Source organism: Epinephelus lanceolatus, chromosome 10 (genome assembly GCF_041903045.1).
Source record: "Epinephelus lanceolatus isolate andai-2023 chromosome 10, ASM4190304v1, whole genome shotgun sequence".
NCBI classification, from domain to species: domain Eukaryota; kingdom Metazoa; phylum Chordata; class Actinopteri; order Perciformes; family Serranidae; genus Epinephelus; species Epinephelus lanceolatus.
In genome coordinates this window covers 11,561,681-11,582,207 of record NC_135743.1, presented here as the reverse complement: position 1 = coordinate 11,582,207, position 20,527 = coordinate 11,561,681, and the positions used below count along the sequence as shown (strand labels likewise).

General features: G+C 41.0%; 1 protein-coding gene across 1 annotated transcript in view; it reads right to left on the bottom strand.

Annotated features, from left to right (window-relative positions):
* Positions 1–16,768, bottom strand: part of galnt1 (UDP-N-acetyl-alpha-D-galactosamine:polypeptide N-acetylgalactosaminyltransferase 1) — a 75,608-nt gene extending 58,840 nt beyond the window's left edge. The window contains exon 1 of the mRNA XM_033640803.2: positions 16,234–16,768. The gene's annotated coding sequence lies outside the window, so the exon portion shown is untranslated. The remainder of the gene's footprint in view (positions 1–16,233) is intronic.
* Positions 16,769–20,527: the final 3,759 nt, after the last annotated feature.

Sequence of the window (20,527 nt, the reverse complement as noted above, 5' to 3'; positions counted from 1 at the left end):
GGCTTTCTGTGTAGGCCTAGGAAAAGCAGAGAGGTTCCAGAACAGAGCCATACCACCAAATATAATACTGCAAATGGAAATAAAGTTGTGTTCCTGACTGAAATGATAAATAAAATTCTACATCCCATGTCATAGCATTTTTAAGACTTTTGAAAGTTTGATTTAAGACACTTTAATACCAATTTGGGTTTTATTTTCAGATCTCTCTTTTAAATGATCCGCAGGAAACAAAGCAAGCAAGAGTTTGCTGATGCTATCATGCTGACTTTTACTGAACTGATACTCAACATAGATATTTTTGTATTATTTGCTTTCCCAAATATTGTTAATGATTGATCAAAAAAATGTTAGTTGGGGGAGCATGAATTATTTTTCAGTTTGAGAACCACTGATCTAAGCACACAGAAAAAAGGCTAGAATTTATTTTTTAAAAAGCTTTGTTTCAGGGTATATGAAAAGGCATACATTTAAAGATGGTCAAATCTCAAGTGCTCTGATTTACTGTGTTATTTTTGTGAAAAATGTTTGTACCCAGGCTAGTCCCCCTACAGTAAGTACAGAGGCAGTATCCTGCTGCTGTCTCTCCCCGCAGAGCTGCAGCCACACTGACCCACATCCCAGCCTCTGGCAGATTACACTGCAGCACATACAACACACACAAACACACACACATTCCCAAGATACATGAGCACAGTGCTCTGACATTTGTGGCTCGTAGAAATGCAATTTCTGATGGCTTAGCATACACGCCCACGTGCACACACTCAGAAAAAACAAAGGGTCTGTTGTTCCACAGTCCATCAGGAGTAACTGTTGATATGGCTATCAGTGTGACCGGGCCAGAACAACTCCACTCAAAGAGCCCTCAGACACACAAACACACACACCCACACACATGCAAACAGACACTCAAGAGTAGCGGCCTGGTAGGAGATAAGAGCTAGAGATGGATGGTTGTGTGTATGCAGGCCCAGAGGGGAGTGATGCACCTTGGTCAGGGTCAACCCGGGGCAGATAGCTCACTCTGTCACACAACTTAGACAGAGCACAGAGCTGCCACAGCACGGCTCTGTCCTTTCTGCCCTCCTCTGTCCTCTACATCCAAAACTTGCAGACTGTTCTCTATTTGGGATACACAAACTACTGCAATACTGACTGATCCAAACAATCTTGACAGTACAGTCACACCTTTGACAATGTAGCCACACTTTGATTTCTTCTTTCTGTGAAAACAATTCACACCACTGGATTTGTTTGGGTTCATAGCACCTAACTGAAGACATCCCTGGATAAAACAAAATCGGCATGAACTCACTCACTGTGAGTCTATTGAACAGGAGCCATAATAAAGTGAGATCCAATCTTAACTGACTTATGAGGCAGTGACGTGAGCTAAAATACTACTGACTTTGTTTGGTCCTTATCACTGTTATATGACACACCTTCAATTGTTAATAGGTTTCATCTCACCCTCAGGTTTTCTCTTGTTAAAAGGCAAAATTAACTCATCAGTTCAATCATTTCAAATTGCTTTACACCATGAAATGTCTTTATTTAAAAAAAAAATACATAATTAATAATTACAGTGCCGGTTGGACGTCTGAACTTCTCTATCCTTGGCAGCACAAAAAGTTCTTGACTGTGTTTTGAGTGAAGTGACAATAAATTTCAAAAATGGACGCAGTGATTGTGAAACTCTGGGCCAACACCATACTTTTTTATTATTGTTTATCTTGTGTTTGTTGTTATTTGTTACCCCAGGGAAACAAGGGAAACAAACTATTATAAATACATTTAATTCACTTTAAGGAAATGGCCACTTTAGAATGAAAATACAGACAGTACTTACTGACCATCATGCCGACAAGTCCAGTGTAGTTTTTTAATCCACAAAACTCGTTCAAGGTATCAACAGCTAGCCGGAATAACAGCTACACTTGAAGTGCATGGAACCCACATTTTGAAAATGTAATAAAATTCTGCCAGTGCATTTCAAAAATGTCAGAACACCTCATCCGTCATAATCCAAGTGCCCTGAAGCTGCGGCATGCAAAATTGACTTGAAAAGACGTGATTTACTCCACTTTTATAGCATAATTTCTCACCGTGGTCAGTTAGCCTGCCCTGCAGGCGTGCTGTGTTTACATGGCAACTCGCACGAGACTCAAGAACTAGCACCACCACTAGCCAAGTCAATTCTGCATGCCGTGGCTTCAGGGCACTTGGATTACGACGGACGAGCCGCTCTGACGTTTTTGAAATGCATTCGTGGAGTTTTATTACATTTTCAAAATGTGGGTTCCATGCACTTCAAGTGTAGCTGTTATTCCAGCTAGCTGTTATCCCTCCGATACCCCGAACGAGTTTTGTGGATTAAAAACCCACACTGGACTTCTTGTCGGCATGAGGGTGAGTAAGTACTGTCTGTATTTTCATTCTAAAGTGGCCATTTCCTTTAACAGACCATAATTCAACCATACAAATATATGACAACTTTTAAACTTCTTTCAACGTTAAAATGTACATTCACCCAATACTCATGTTTACTGAATAGAGCTTGAACCTATCATGTAATTCAATACAAATCCTGTTAGCTGTAAGCTGGATTTGTTGTTCACAATTTTGCATTATCAGGAAAAGATAAGATGCGTCCCCTAATGCATCGATAGTTTACTGCATCCTTTCATCCCAAAGTCATCCTATGGAAGATCACTGTTTGTCCCAAACATGGTTTCTATTGCCACCAGGACAATGGGAAGATGGGACACAGTTAGTCAGGAGCTCTGCTTCTCAGGCTGTGAAAAAAATGATGTGACACAACAGAAAAACATCAGCCGGATGATAGGCGGATGACAGTCAATGAGGCAAATATTGAGCTATACAGATGTTCAGCTGATAAATCCCTGCACCCCTACATGTCATGTTTAAGCATGTTTGTTCCCCTGCCACAGCCAAAAGCAAGTAGGACATACTCTATTTTTTGCCATCAGAAATGAATAAATCAAACCAATTATTACTTTGGTGCAGTTTTTTGTGCTAAAAGTAGCATTGCTACAACAAAACACTATTTCTATTCATATTATATATATTTTTTAACATTCAATAATGTCATCTATCCTCTATGACACTACATGTAGTGTTATACTGTAATATCAATATAAAGTCATGACAGTAAATTTGTTGGAAGATCAGCTGAGAGACAAAATATCCACAGTTCTAGGTCTCTTTTTGGCTAATCCAGCTAATACAGTACCTGATAAATGAAACTACTTCATCGCATTGACTCATAAATCAAAAAAAAAAAAAAATCCAATTATGCCATAAACCAGTCGTGCTCAGTGATATGCAACGCTGCACACAATGGCCTTAAACACCCAGTTATATTAAAAGGGATGGATACCAGAATATTAACAGCATGGCAACATCTCTGATGGCAGATACATTTTTATCACCTCATGGTACATACTGTGTGCACTTGATGGTCATCCACCTGTCATCTGTCATCCGTAGGCATTGTGTTGTGTAACTCTCAACGTCCTTTCACCTCTTTCCATACCGGGTATGTTTTATCCATCAGTGGATCAGTCAGTCAGGGACTAGCTATATAACAACTGACTTCTTTAACTGTGTATTACTTTAAGGAGTAAAAAGTTTCCATGTGAAAGCACTACGAACAAAGACCAATTAGGGACTGTCATCCAGGTACAAAGAGGGTTCTCTTCTTTAGGATGAAAGCAGTGAGAAAGAAGTGGTAAATCTCTATAAATCCTTTCTGGGCTTTTTTGGTTTAGCATCTCTGTAGATACGGCGGCTCAGTGACCCTGTTTGGCAGTGTTGCCTAGCATCAATAAGGTCCTGGGTTTGAACCTTACTACTACTTCACAACTAGGGCTGACTGGTTGTGACAGGCATGCTGCAGTAGGTAGTCTTCTTGCCACTGTCCTTGATCAAGGCACTGGCTTCAGACGTGGAGTTTATCCCCTGTGCACTGCCTGCTGCTTCTCAATAGTAAGGCTGGTTCAAATGCTAATATCCCCAACAGAGATCAATAAAGTGAAACTTAGCTAGGCCATTAGACACACAAAATACCCTTCCAGCATAAAGTACAATTCTTTTTCCGATTTAGGTCATGTCTACATGTATATGGATATTTTTGTAAACTCATATTTTCCTCTACATTTTGGCCTCTCATCCAAACACAAACAGAACTTTAGGTCACTAAAATGGAGATCCTGTGAAACACCTTCTGGAGTGCACATTATATCAAACTCTGGTTGCAGTTTACCTGTGTGGACGTGTAAAAGGGATTGTTTGGAAAACGATGACGTGACCTTCTCAAATCACGCATGTGCATTGTTGCCTTGAGTCTTGCTAAAGTTTTGTAAGCACTGCTTGGTCTAACGACTACTTTACAGTTAAACCTTGTACTGTTGCACCACTTTATAAATAAACGGAGGCCTGCTGCACCCAGTGTTTTTGCTCCACCTCAGCGTCTGCGGTTTAGGGTGCTTTCACACCTGCCCTGTTTGTTTGGTTCAATCAAACTCAATTTTGTTTGCCCCCTAAGTGCAGTTTGTTTGGGCAGGTGTGAACACAGCTGGGGTTCGCACCAAAACAACCGGACCAAGATCTTCTTGAAGAGGTGGTCTCGGTCTGAAACGAACTCTGGTGGAGTTTGTTTGTGGTGAGAACGTGTTCTGACCTTGATCTGAACCAACTGCAGTCACAACACATTGGTTGGGTTAAACATGAGCATGTTACATGGTTTGCCTAAAATGAACAATGACAGCAATATAGTCCACGATGAGCAGCGCTAAAATCAACCTGCGTAGTTGTCCCTCCATTGTGACATTAGAAAGTGTCACATTGATCTTGCAAGTGTACTCTTCTTCAACGTTTTGTTTACTTCCTGGATTTTTCCGCATGGAAATTCTGACCAATTGAGAGCAGCTTTCTTCGGCAAGCATTTAATCTGGTCTGCTTGTAAATGCTGCCGTGAGAACAGGAACCAAATCTGGGCAATTATTAATTACCAACTTTGCAACAAAATTAGTTCCTGATTCAGACCAAAGCAAGACAACTCCAGGTCTGAAAGCACCCTTAAAGTCTGCCAAAAACAACATTTTTGGATCAGGCCTGATCAGACCATCAGATGGTGGGACACCTTCCAGAGTGGGAATGTTGCTGATGACAACTGGAAGGAAAACTTTCACATGTGCACAGCATCACTCGTGTGTTAAAGTGAGCTCCTTCATTCTAAAATTGAACTGGAATCAGCGGTGATGAGATCTCTAGTAGATGTTTTGAAAAATATAATGTCAGCCCGCACTACAACTACCTTTGACAGCTAAGGCTCAGGCCACACTGCCCACTCGAGCAGTGCTGCTCAGGTGTGGTTTGGCTGCTGCTTGCCTGCATGATGTGTGTGGTTTTCAACAAAAATAGGCAGTGAAAATGGTCTTTCAATAATCATACTGACATCGTTCCACCTTTCAGTACAGTTTCAAAGTTTACATATGAATTTTGAACCCAACATGTCCTGTTTCCATTTCAGAATAAAAGCCCTTCAGAATCCCTTCATTTGTTATTAAAAAGGTTTTTACTGTGAAATTCTGCAGGGGTCACTGTGTTGACAATGCAGTGGCTTGCACAGTATCAGCTTTTAATTGTGGAAATACAGTTCTTGTAGCAGCAGGCAGCTCTGCAGCAGCACCACTGTCTGTGTGAACACCGCACATATGGAGTCATTTTAGTGTTCTAGTGTGGACGGAGATAGAGAGAGTTTATAAAACAAAGGTTGTGTGGACAGAACAATTTTTCAAAACAGAGGAGGAAAAAAAATGTTTTCAAAAATATCTGTATGTGTGTAGACAGGGCCTTAAATTCCCCTGACTATCAAGTCTTAGAAAACAAACAGGCCTACGTGCTGGATGGAGCAGTCAACACACACTCAGAGACAAACAGTGTCAAACACATTAAAAAGGCACATAAACAATGATTCCAGGCCGGAGTGAGGAGAGACATTTGTGCTTAAGTGTGTGACACACAACTGTTTCTCCATGAGTCAGCAGAAATTGGACATATTCCACTTCCTCCTATGGCAGGCTTGAGGGGGGGGATGGGCAAGGAGCAGGCTTGTCACCATGGAAACTATGTCTTTTCCTGTCGGGTCATATCTCAGAGTGAAACAGATGCTGTGAGCAACATACGGACGCATGAACAGCACACTCTTACAAAGAAGGGAATTGTTGGAGCTAAGCTGAACGCAGTGTATAGGGTTACTCCATGCTACAAGGCTGAGCTGTTGCAGTTCTTATTATTTCACTCTGTTCAGGCGTTCAAGGTGCCTCTTAAAGATTCACTCCGTCCGAGCACAGGATCTGTTTATAAAGTCAAAGCCAACTGCACTTGCAACAACAAGTCAATTGCAATTGCAGATCCAATTGGATTTCGCTCAAGCTAAGACATTTGCATTGACATGTCCAGGTGGAAAAGGAACATGGGAAAACGTTTGGACAATTATCCTGACGACACAAATGAAAGCAGGGTTCAACAGCGACATGCATGTCCTGTGTACACACTGAAATCTGTTTTGCCTTTCCTAACAAAAGATTCTCCTGCATTCTACTCTCTCTCATAATATTCATGTGCCAAAAACTGACTCTCATTTAACATGGTTCCCAGCCAGAATATTCCAGCTGCCTCTCATCCTTTTGATTTGTGTACTTATAACTGATGCACGCCACTGGGATCAACAGTTCCTTGATGATCACTGATTGAGTTTTGTTCTTAAAACTTGTTCGCCACTTGGGGGGGGGGGGGGGGGGGGGCTGTGAACACAACACTGACATATTAACTAATGCTACATTCACATGTTTCTCTCCCCTTTCCCAGGTTGGGAAGTCGTTTTTCCAACTTCAGTGTGTTCATGAGTTTTTAAGTCGTAATGTATTGGTTGTATTTTATTACTAAGAGCATTTAACATCCCAGTGAAAATTCATGTTGTTATCCAAGCACGGTGAAACAGTCTGAAGCTTTATATGACAAAGGAATTTTGTCCCAGACTTGTTGCGCAACCAGTGCATGGCCTAAAACCACTAAAATATTGCTTTACCTTTGTTGTCAGGGTTAATGCTAATAAATAACTTTTCTAACTTATCTAGGTCATTCCACATGGACAACAACTACTAGTGACAAGCTAACACCATAATACAAATTACATGTGCACAAAAATGATATGCAATACGTGCATTATTCAAAAGTTCCTAACATTAACCAAAAGTTTACTTTCATCTGCCACCTTTCTGCATAATACGACATCAACTCAGCAAGTGGTGTACCTAACTTTTTGCCAAGTTGTTATGGCTTGAGGGGCCATGTAAACATTCCCAATGGGTCATTGAAATTCCTGCTATTCCATCACCACTAAATGCAGGGTAAGTCCAATATTCATATTCCTTTTAGTCAGCTGCTAATTTTTCTGTTGTTTGGTGCTGGGCAGGTCGTGTAAAGTCAGATTTTAGAGCTATTTTGAGAATGATGAATGACCCAAACTAGAATTACTGCCTAGCTGTTGTATGCCTATGCAAACCAGTCAAGTTGCAGTATCAGCTTACATCCATGTCTGTGAAAACATGGACGCATCACACACATCTTCCCTCGGAAGTACAGCAGATCTACAATTAGCATAGTTTCAAGATTAGAGTCACCAATTCAGTATCTGACCAAATGCTTCCCCTTCTGTTCCCGACTTGTGACGTTGAGTAATGGCCAGAAAAGCATTTTTACAGAACATTGTGATGTCCTTTTGGATATATACTGTCATCATTTCATCCAATTAGACATTTGTGTGAATTTTTGTCATAATTTGCACATGAATTCTTGTGTTATGGCCAGAAATGTGTTTTTTGAGGTCACAGTGACCTTGATCTTTGACTTTTAACCACTTCATCCTTGAGTATAAGTGGACATTAGTGGCAAATTTGAAAGAATTCCCTCAAAGTGTTCCTGAGATGCTGCGTTCACAAGAATGGGACAGATGCAAGGTCACACTGACCTTGACCTTTGACCACCAAAATCTAACCAGTTCATCCTTGAGTCTCAGTGGACTTTAGTGCCAAATTTGAAAAAAAAAATTCCTCATGGTGTTCTTGAGATGTTCACAAGAATTAGACAGATGAGGTCAGGATGACCTTGACCTTTGAACTATGCCCACCAAAATGTAATCAGTTCATTGCTGACTCCAAGTGGACGTTTGTGCCAAAGACATTCTCATAAGGCAGTCTTACGATATCACATTTTAGAGAATGGGCACATACAGACAGGTGGACGGACAACCCAAAAACATAACGCTTGCGGTCACGACTGTAGCTGCTGTGGAGTCATAAAAACAGTTGCATCCCATAAAAGGGAAGTGATAAAGATCTGTAGAGCTTTTCATTCATTCATTCATTCAAACCTTTATTTAAGACTGGGGATATCAATTGAGGGAAACCCTCATTTTCAATGATAGCAGGCATTAACAAAGACATTAAAAACAATCAATAAGCAAACGAACCATCATGCATGTCAATTAAAAACAGAAATCATACAAAACAACAGACAACAATAGCAATAAATAATTGCTAAAAGTAGAAACACAGGATGATAAACATGTTGTGGTGTAGATGTATAGTTAAAAGCATTTACACTCAATTAAAACAAGATCAGATCACATCAGCCAAAGGGAAGTGCAGAGCTGATAATCCTCTGTGGGTTCATCACTGAGAGCAAACCATTTCACCTTACACTCACCTTTGAACACTGATACAAAAAGCCAAGGCTGGAAAATAGCAACAGCCACCAGCCAAATGCTGGCAAAATATGCAAGTGGCTGCTAGATTTGATTCACTCACCAGCCAAAAGACACAATAGTAATCTATTGCCTGGGTGGTAGATTTTGGAATCCACCAGCCACAGTGGTAGGTAGACAACAAACTTAATTTCCAACCCTGCAAAAAGCTCCAACATAAAATACCCTGCAAATGACACAACTTTGCCTGATGTGTGTTAATCACTCTAAATGCCTGTAATGTTTCTACCCTGCTCTCAAAGACAACAAGAAACATGTTACTGGTGAGGAACTGCTTATTAATTAACTGGAATGTGGATCACTTGCAAGTTGAGACTCGCTTCCTCAAAATATTTATGTATTCAAATCCACAATCGTGTCTCACAGATTTGAGTTCTTCCCAGAAAGCTATTTCTTGTGAATGGCCGCACAGTCAACACTGTGGAGGAAGAGGCCGTGTAAATAATAAACAGAGCAGTATTTGCTGCTGACCACTAGAAACCCTGCCCATTTTCACACCTAAGCACATCTGGCCAGCGGCAGCAGAAAGTGGGTACAGACTAAGAAAAGTGCTTTTTGACGTCACCCAAACGTCCGAGAATGACTTCATTTGGAGCAGCAGCATTTATTTGTACGGGATGGAAGTGAAGTGTGATCTGCCATATTGTGCAATAATTCAGTCTTGTGTTGCGCTTATATTTCTGTCCACTTATTACCTCATGATGTCATCTCAATTCAACAATGCAGGGATGTAGAAAACAGAAATAGATCATTAATTCCTTGTCAGAGGAGAACCGATGCCGAGACCAAGAGACTGCAGCTACGAGATGAAATAAACCTCGACTGAATACTGGGCCAAATCCTATTTCCTTATCATTAAGCCAGCAGAAACAGTGTGTCCATCCAGCTGAGACACACTGAGTGGGACAGGCTCTGAATCATCTGTAGAGACCCTATATGCAGTCTAAACATACTGCACCATAGCTTAGGCTTGCTGCTCTTTTCGCCTTCGCAGCTATACAGCATTTCAGTTTCCAGCAAAGCAGTTAACAAGGAGTCAAAGTACAGTGAGCAAGGTGGGGGCCTGTCATCTCAGTGAATGACAGACCAGCAAAGATCACACTCTATGTCTGTGCCTAAACACACACACAAACACCAACAAACAATGCATACACCTACACTGAACACACATGCACACAGCTGAGGTTCATGTGTTTGTGTTGGCCCTTGGTTGGTTCCAGCCTGAGAGGGAGAAGGGAGCTGGCAAGACTCCCTGGTGGCACTGGCTGACCCACTTCTGTGCAACTCTATCCCTAATGTGACCCGCTGGAAAGCCAGAGGACACACATGCATCGGCACACACACAACTGAAACTGCCTGCCTACAAACCCTAAAGGACTGAGAGACGGAACTACTAAATGCTGCTGATGGCTATCTCTCTTTCCTTCTCATCCCTCTCCGTTTTCTGTTTCTCTCACTTTGTCTGAAGATCAACCATTTAGGGCTCCGCTATCAGATCCAGCTAAACTAGCTATCAACATCCGGAGTGAGTTTCTGGAAGGTCCACACTTAATCTAGGCTGCAAGTTTCAAGTAGAAGAGTCAATCTAATCATGCTAGGAGCAGATGAAACAGCACATTCAAGCTTGCTTTTTCAATTTAAAAAATATATAAATGTGGCCTTTAAATACAGGAAATCATAACGCCTTTCTTGCATGTCACCTCCTATGTCTATCCATACACTTCCTCTCACTTTCAACTCTCTCCTCTCTAATAAAGGCTCAAAAACACCCACAAATACCTAAAATTATGACAAGTTACACATAAAGTAGGTGATATATGGAAGAAGCAAATCAGATTTTTGCCACACTGCCACACAAAACCAACCGAGGCAGAGTGCAGAGATAAGTTTGAAGTCTGATGCATGCTGTGATCAGACAACATTATTAAAAACAAAACCCAGTAAACAAAACTCAGTAATCAAATGTCTTCCTGACAGCTGATGTTTGTGCAACGTCTTCTTGTGAGAGGAGGATTTGATTAAAAAGACAGCTTTGAAGTAAACTGACATTTCGCCAGCTGGAATAGACACCAGAAGAGGTGTCGCTTGCTCTTGTCTCTCTCTGTGTGTATCCATATTAATGAATTTAAATTTAATTTCAAGGTCATGGCTTTTCAAGTCTGGTTTAATTTTTGTCTGCAAATTAATCTGTCAATCATTTGATAAATCGATTAATTGTTTGGTCTGGAAAATGACTGACAACAGTGAAAATTGCTCAATTTCCCCCCAAACACAAGGTGATGTCTTAACACTGACAACACAAATAGTCATTAGTATTTAATTTGAAATAATAAACAAAAAGAGAGACAGAGAACAGCTGAAAATTGGCTCTCACGCTGGAGAAACTGGTACCTGAGTGCACCATTACTGCTTGATAAATGACTTGGCAATTAACTGCTTCTCTTTTATCAGTCAACTCATTGATTAATTGAGCAACTGTTTCAGGACTACCTGCATTTCCAACCACTTCTCATTCGCTTTATGTGTCAGTCTAAAGTCTTAAAGCTACAGTTGGTAACTTTTTAGAAAAATAACTTTTTGTCATGTTTGCTTTAACTGTGGCTGAATCCACATGTTAAAAAAAATCCTGCCTCCTCGTATTGCTCTTATGGCTTTTGCTAGAATCTACTTCTGCTGAGGGAAAACCAATCAGAGCTGAGGAGTCTCTGACGCAGCTATTAATCACGTGGGGCTGCACGCGACCCAGAATTATGACAGTTGAATCGGATGTGGTGGTTCAGTTGAAATATTCTACTGCTGCTCCTTTTTTTCCATATAAAGTTTAAGAGTTTGAGCGGGGTTCAGCGGGGCGTTCATGGTGACATTGACATCCACTTATTATAGTAAACAAGACAAGTTACTCTCCAAGGAAACGAGGGCTAACTACGCTAGCGACAAATCAGAAATGTGCAAAATTTTTCTGCCGACACTATATATCAAACAAAACCCAAAGCCTGTCATATTAAGTTCCAGTGAGCTGTAATTTAGCCACTTCTAAGCAGAAGGTAAAAAATAACGTTATCTCAGAGCCTGACCAGGTAAAGCCTCGCCTCCTCCACGCAGCTGCCTCTGTCTCACTCAGACTCTCCCTGGCTCTGGGTCTGCAGCTGCCTAAGCGAGGAGTGCTCAATCTGCAGCTAAATCTTGCAACCAAAACATGCCCAGAAGTACACTGCACACTGAATGACCAAAAAAAACCTGTGACTGTTTCTGGATCACAAACATTCTCCTTTTACAGCTGAACGATTAGGAGCTGCCCTCTGATAGTCGCCCAAACATTAGTTGACCAGAAAGGTCATTAGTTGGCAAGATTTCATTGGTTGCTTAGTTGCAGGCCTACACACTTATAAACAACATCTGGAAGAGGATCAGCTCTGCACTCAGCATTTCAGGTAAATAGGTTATAATATGTGCTTGTTAAGGTTACTTAGCAACCTCAGACGCAACATGTGAAGCAGCATGTATGCGGCCTCTAATTTCCAGGGCTGGTACCTGCGGTTATTCCACAGGCTAGTTAACATGTCGGGCAGGAAATCCAAAGTGTGGGATCATTTTGAGAAGGTGAAGGACGAACCCAAGGTGATATGTAAACTCATCTTCATTGGTCGACTACAAACACGACGTATCATCTGAAACATGGAAGTAGCTACGTGCCCATTAGCCCACAGCGTCATTAACAGGCAGCTCGCTCAGTGTGTGACGTGCACTTGTAGATAAAATATAGGCCTATATTAATGAAGGTTCATTAGTACGGTTTTGTATTTCTCTGTAATGTAGCACAGTGTTAACAATGTTACTGATACTCAAACCATTGTGTTGAAAGTTGAAGTTGAAATGAGAAATTATCTACATGATACCTTCTTATTTCACAACAAAAACCTAAATAAGGTGGTAGCTGGGTGCAGAAATATCACCAGGGAGCTGAAAATTTCGGGTGAGCTACGTGACTCTTGCTAATAACAAGCTAGGCTACTTAGTGTTGGCTATATTGTCTATCATTTTCAATAAATATCAGAATGTAAAACATATTTTTTTCTTTTTAAAAAAATAACGTTACTAAGTGCAAAGATACCAAGTCAGCTACTTACTCATCTTTCAAGTGGTTACATCTCCAGTCTGATCTCGAGCAAACAGCTGTTCATTACGAGGTTTGTCGACATGAAGGAGGCCAAACTGAAGTGCATATTGAATGGATTCAGTGTGGACAGAGAGCTCGGATCTTATGGGATGCAAAGCGATATCTGGCCCTCATTTGCTGTTGGGACATGGTGTCATTATGTTCCGTACGGGAGTGGATGCTGAGTCAAGTGCCACACCTGGTAAAATTTGGTATACTGTTTGGCTTGATTTTAATCTGGTTTGAACATTGTTACACTGGCCCAACCTTAACAGGCAATGCAATAACAAAATCTTGATTCATATTTAATCAGCGCTGCCTAATTTGACAGTTTAACCACAGTTTATGAGCAGTGATGGACTTAACTGACAGCTGCGTTAAAGACTTCTCAGCTCTAATTGGCTGTTTTCATTCACATGCAGTAATGCCATTAGAAGCCCTACGAAGAGGCAGAGGAACATGATTTTTTCACATATCTGACACGCACTGCTGTGTTGATAGTGACAGTTTCAGCAAATATGACAAAAAGGTTTAAGTCACCAACTACAGCTTCACCCAGGTTGCAGATTATCAACAGAACAAAAAGCAGAACTACAATAAATCCAGCTCAGTGACATTTTTTGTTCTTTGCAGCTAAAAATACTAACCATCCAGACAAGCATACTGCTCTGCTGCTAATGGCAGGTCTCTGTGGCTGCGCAGACAGAGGCTTGATGTTTCACTGTCTATTTATGTAAGCAGTGACAACGTAACAAAGCAGGGTGACCTAAGTTTTGGGGGACATGCAGGCTGGTGTGAGCTCCTCTCGCGTACTGTGTACCGAGTGTGTGTACGTGTGTGAGTCTGTTTATGTGTATGCGTGTGTTTGCATGTGTGTCTGATCCGGCCATAGTCTGGAAGGAGGAACAATGGCATTCCTGTGCTCTGAGCTCCAGGTGGCTGTGGAAACCCAATCCCAAACCAAGCCTTGCTGGCACACAGAGTGCCGGGAACGCCGAATGCTGCTGCCTCCCTCCGGAGACATGGGCCAGAATAGAGCTATTGTTCCAGACCAGCTCGGCGCAATAAATGCACCACAGCCACCCTCTATGACATGCACATACACTCACAAATACCAACACACACAAACAGAGTGGACATCAGAGATTTTCACCTTCACATCTTTCACTTTCAATTTAATACAATGAAGAGCAAAACCAACGAAAAGGAAACAAAAGTCTAGAAATTTCTGATCGTAGCCTCATTAAAGGCAGAAAAAAGGTAAAACATCTTGGTTGCATTTGTGCACATGCTTTATAATTTAGTTTTGTACGGATTAAACTAATTGCATTCCAAAGGATACCATTATGATGATTATAACCACCTGTATTACCATTACACAATGGAAACACACACAGCCTGATACTTACACATGCCCTCTATAAGAGCTAAAACCACAATGACGTACCCACACATTTTTATGCTCAAACATGTCGAGGGCTCTCATTGATGTCATTAACGTCTTAGACAGCTCATTTTATTGTAATTGAGATACATGCCTCCAGTAAATTTTGGTCCTGATGACTGGCAAAATGTTCCCAATTTGCAAAACACTTAAATCAGCCTTTCCAAGTATGGGAGAGTGGGACACATACAAAAGCAGGCACATCTGCTGAGGCCTGAATACACAGTCAACACACACAGGGCAGGAAACGCATCATGCCGACTCCACGGCCTTGAAATGAGGAACATGATTCATTTCCTTTCAATGCTGGACAGTCATGCCTTAACACAGTTCAGATATACAGCTCTGAGGTAAGGTCCCTGAACATGACACACATAAATACAGCTAAAATCAGGAGAAATGCCTGAGCTGAGAACTTGCAAGTCACAGGTAGTGTATACATTTCAAGGCAACAACAGCTTTATTTTGTGATGTCGACCTACATGGTCAAGTCAGTGCTGCACCTCACTCGCGATCAAAGCAACCACCTCATGTTCTGGGACCGTGGGAGCACTGCTACAGGTAGCACAAAGCTACAGCAGCTTCCCTCCAGCTACACAGCATAATGTCCTACTGCACAGGTACAGGCAACGCTTCACAAACACGGTGTATAAATAATACATGTCCCTCATTTCCCTTCCTTTGAGGAACATGACAGATTAATTCAATTGGTTCACTGTCAATTCTACATCTTCATCTGCTCCGCTCCGCAACTGCAGACTCTCACAGGATTGATAGTCATTCCATTCTTTTTTAAATCTCATGAGACAATTACAGCACTGTCAACGCACTCATTCTGTCCTCTTTCATTCACTCAATGAGTCGCTCTTTCACACATGCTTCAACCAAACCCCTATAAAAGGTCTCTGAGTGATTGAATTACAAGAAATGTGATTAACCTCTGTTCACCAGAGGGGGGAGGGCCCTCGGAATCTGCAGCCCATCAAGGAAGGAAAGCAGTTCAGTGTGGCCACTGGTTATTCTCCTCCTATATGCATCAGGCTAAGCTAAATCATCTGACCTCTATAAGGACACAGGAGACACAACAAGCACCAGGCAGGGGTTAAATTCCGGGTGCACAGCTCATCTTTCCAGGTTGTGATGCAACACTAAGGCTCAGAAATGTTTCGAGAGAAATGAGGAAACGTCCACCAAGGAAACCTTTTACAGTTTCTTTGACGTCTAGCAGGAAGGGGACACATTTAGTCCATACAGAGACCATTTCCTCAACTTTAAACGTGGACTGCTTTTTCTCTCTGCTTTGTATGGGTCTCACATTGGTCCTTATGGCAGGCTGTGTGATAACCGTCTCAACAGTCATTTGAATACACCGTTAGGAAAACTCGCTGCAGTCAAATGCGGCAAGTGTGAGATAATGTTAACCTGACGGTGGCCCATTTATGACAAATCGACAGTCAAAAGTAAACGCCAAAGTATTAACGAGCGTCAATATTATCACCAAACCACACATGTGTTCATTTAGCATACTCGAGGCTGGTTGAGGAGCAGTCACCGGCGGCTAATTTAGCTGCGAAGTAAAGTGAAAATGTGTGTTTAACGGTGAGTCGCATCACATCCCCGTTGCTTGGCTGCTTCTGTCAACAAGAAGCACTCTGCCATAGCGCCAGGCTGCTGCTACCAGATAACGTTAGAGGTTCACTGCCCAGAAACAAGCCTGCGTTTGACTGTGTGACTGAAAAAACAAACATAATGCAGTGTTTTTCACGTATATTGTTTGCTTACCTTGAGTGACAGGGCACCTCAATCCACCGCTGTGGCGCAAGACACCGCAGGCTAGCTACGAGGAGGAAAACTGACGCCGATACGGTTCAAAGTGTCACAGCTAAGTTAGCGGGCTAGCAGCTAGCTTAGCAAGCTAACGATGGGGGGAGTGTGGTCCTCTCCGTGTGTCGTCGAGACAAACCTCAGAAAACCAAGCAGGGGGTGAGGTGTTGATCACGTTGAACGCGGCTACGAGAGCACCGTCCAGTGTCAAAAGGCGGTGTAAGAGGAGACATCCATTAGGAAGGACCGTGATTGTGTTTCGGGCTGAGCCGGGAGTAACGCTATGCGGTGTGTGGTCTCGGTGTCTCCGGGCGGACGCGCTGCCGCTGCCTGGCCTGAGTCCGTCTGACTGAGAGGGGGAGAGGAGCTCCGCTGCTGATGTGCGGAGCAAACAGAGGCAGCATCACTGCTCATCCCTCCCTTCACTACCTCAACCCGGAAGAAATACTACATCTGATCCCATCCTCTTTAACATGTAAAAACACCCCCCAAAATATTACATCCAAATACTGAACCATCCATCAAGGTGGATGTTAGTCTCTGTCAGCCATACATGGCCACTGAAATTTAGATTCAACAACATTCATTAAAACTGACATAATTAGGGGATAATAAGAATATATGTAACTCCAACCATGTTAAATAAATTCAATCCCTATCCTCCTGAGACATCAGCTTTTGTTTGGTGTGTATTTTTAATTTCTCCTGGCTATTTGGGATCAGTAGGACCTGGTAAGTATAAAAAAAATGAAATACTGTCATTGATAATTGAGTCCCAGTGCCCTCAAATTAACAGTGTCTTAGCTTGTTACTGTTGCTAAAAATGATCTCTTTTTTGGTCGTCACTTTGTAGTCCTTTTGGGTCTCCTTGTGATTGTTTGTGTGTTTTTGTAGTTGTTTGGGTCTCTTAAAGGTAATTTTGTGTCTTTTTGTTTGTTTTGTGTCTCTTTGTACTAATTTTAGATCTCTTTATGGTAATTTTGTGTCTTTTTTGTTTGTTTTATGTCTCTTTGTACTAATGTTAGGTCTCTTTAAGGCAATTTTGTGTCTTTCTTGTTTGTTTTGTGTCTCTTTGTACTAATTTTAGGTCTCTTTAAGGTAATTTTGTGTCTTTTTGTGTGTCTCTGTACTAATTTTGGATCTCCTTGTCATTGTTTTGTGTCTCTTTGTACTAATTTGGGGTCTTTTTAAGAAAATATTGTGTCTTATTGAAGTAAAATTGTCTCCTTGTGGTTGTTCTGTGTGATTTTGTAGTTGTTTGGGCCAATGTTTGTACTTATGATATGGGGAAATCCTCATTTGTGTTCAATCTTTTGCTCTTTTGATCAAAAATGACCTGAAGCTCAATTCTGAGATTAATGTATATAAATATGTTATGGTTTACTGGCTCGTCTCAGATAGATAGATAGATGAAATAAAAATATATAAATTGCAGGAGTGAAAAGAAAATTAAATTAATTAATTAATTATCAGTTATATACACAAAACAGTAAGAATTGAGATAGAGGTTGAAAAATGTGCAAAATAACTAACAAGTGTGCAGTTAGTTGTGACAAATTGGTTGGAATATAACAGACTACAGCAAAGTAATTCACTGACCACAACAGAGTGACAGAAGATCTCCAACATCTTGCTGCACACACTGACAGATCTCAGCTTCCTCAGGAAATACAGTCTGCTCATCCCCCTCTTGTACACATCATTGGTGTTGGCTGTCCAGTTCAGCCTATTGTCTGTGCGAATGCCAAGGTACTTGTAGTCCTTGACTATGTTGATGTCCTCTCCTCGTATGCACAGGGGTGGAGAAGCCGTCCTCTTCCTTCTGAAGTCAATCACCATCTCCCTGGTCTTGGCCACGTTCAGCAACAGGTGATTTCTTCCAGCCCACTCCACAAAATCCTCCACCAGTGCTCTGTACTCCTCCTCCCGTCCATCACTTACGCACCCAACCACTGCAGAGTCTTCAGAGAACTTCTGCAGATGGCATGACCTAGAGTCGACCCTCATCGCCTGCAGCCTCTCCCTCAGTAGCAGCAGCTGGATAGTGTTAAATGCACTGGAGAAATCAAAGAATGTGATTCTCACAGTGCCAAATCTGTTACCGTATCAAACCACAAACATTATTAATCATAAATAAACAACTTTCAACCATAAAGTGTGATCAGATTTTGGACCTTGTCCAATTTTGTGTCAGTCTGCACACTGACTTGGCAGAGTTGGCTGGCATCTTGTTTTTACATGGATTAGTGTAGTATTTATTTTTATTCAATCTTTATTTAACCAGGAAGTCCCACTGAGATTGAAAATCTCTTTTACAAGCGAGTCCTGGCCGAGGTAGCAGCCAATCAAAACCCCTTTAAAATGCAACAAATACAACATGTAATACAAAAATCCACAATTAAACAACAACTATTCAAACATAGTGGCCTCTCAAGAAAAACAAGCACATGTATCTGTCACCACATTCTTTATGATGCCCTTAAATTCACTGATGGATATAAGTGTTTCTAAATTTAGATCTTTTTGGAGATCGTTTAATGTCCAAGGTGCATAGTACAAAAATGCAGTTTTCCCCAGATCTGTTATAACTCAAATTGTGCTCTTGCTACAGCTAGATGGCACAAAAAAGTGTCCACGAATGAGGACAACAGGCCTGAGTTAAGCAGAATGAAGTATGAGGTCAAGTAGACCCAAAATGTGATATGGTATGTGAAAATGTGAAATGGTATAGCCTCCTGAGGGTCTCAGGAGGCTATACCTCCTGAAATATGTAATAAATGTGGAATAAAGGGCACGCTATTTTTCATTCCTTATGGGACTGCCCAAATATCCAGGTATTCTGGATAAAGGATTTGGATTTTTCCTGTAAATTGTAAACTAAGTGAGGCAGATAAGAATATGACTCTATTGCTTACTACAAGGAAAACACACCATAGCCAGATTCTGGATATCCACTATGACACCAAGTTTACAACCTGGCTTACTGGACTGTCACACTCTGTTGCCCTAGAAAGACTTACCGTTACAATTAAGGGTAAATATTCTACTTTTGATAAGATAAGGGGACGTTTTATGACATTTCTAGAAGGGGAGGAGGCTACAGAAGTCTACCTGTCTTAATCTCTTGAAGGCAACATAGTTGTGTGCATTTTTTCCTCTTTCCTTCCTTTAGACTGTCAATATTTGTTTAGGAAGCATTTCTGATTATTTATTTTGAACCTTGGAAAAGTAGTCACTGTATTGCCTGCCGTAGCAGTTGTTATTAAGATGATGACTTACTGTTAATGTTCTGTTTCATACCTTACTTGTTTTCTGTTGTTGTTTTTTAAGTGTAACATTTGTAGTATATTAAAAAGCCACTTGTTTAAAGAATTGACAGAACATTTGACAGAAAAATGAGAATGATGTGGCCTGAGCTCAGTTTAAGAGAAAGCTGACCTGCACGAGCAGCCTATCAGAATGAATAATAATAATTTAACATAAATTACACCAATGACCAAGTCAGAATTTAAAAGTCAAACAGCAAACTGTCAGATAGAACACTGAACAAACATTTAAACACACCACAATTGTTTTAACTCCCATTTTTCACAGTTTAAGTTAAAGATTCTGGCAAATTTTGGTCACTAACATCTTAAAATCCATGTTAGTGAGCACTTCTAATGTACCAAAATAATCCATCCACCTGACAGGTGTGGCATATCAAGATGCTGATTAAAAAACAACATTTCTACACAGGTGTGACTGGTCATAATAACGCTCTAAATTCAATTCAATTCAATTCAGTTCAATAAGCGTTATTGGCATGGCATTTCTTACGTGTTGCCAAAACACAATTACAATTTAAGACAGTGAAAATTCAAAAAACAACTAACAACAATGTATTATTACAAATGCATAGACATCAATTTTAAACGAGGAAAAAAAACTTAAGTGAAGGAGTAAATAAAAAGGCAGAGAGTGATCTGTGATGAGATTAACTATATGTTGTTGTGTAGGTCGTCTCTTAGGCTGTGACATGCATTGACATGTCTTGCTGCATCTATTTTCTCCAAGCAGATGTTGCATTTTAGTGTGGTCAGAGAGTGAATCAAAATCTTTCTCTCTCTGGGATGCTCTCTGTAGTAGTCCTGGGGCTACACTATCATTTCACTCCTGCAAAAGACACAAAATTACCTTAAAGAGACCCAAACAACTATAAACACACACAAAACAACCAAAAAAGACACAAAATTACCTTAAAGAGACCCAA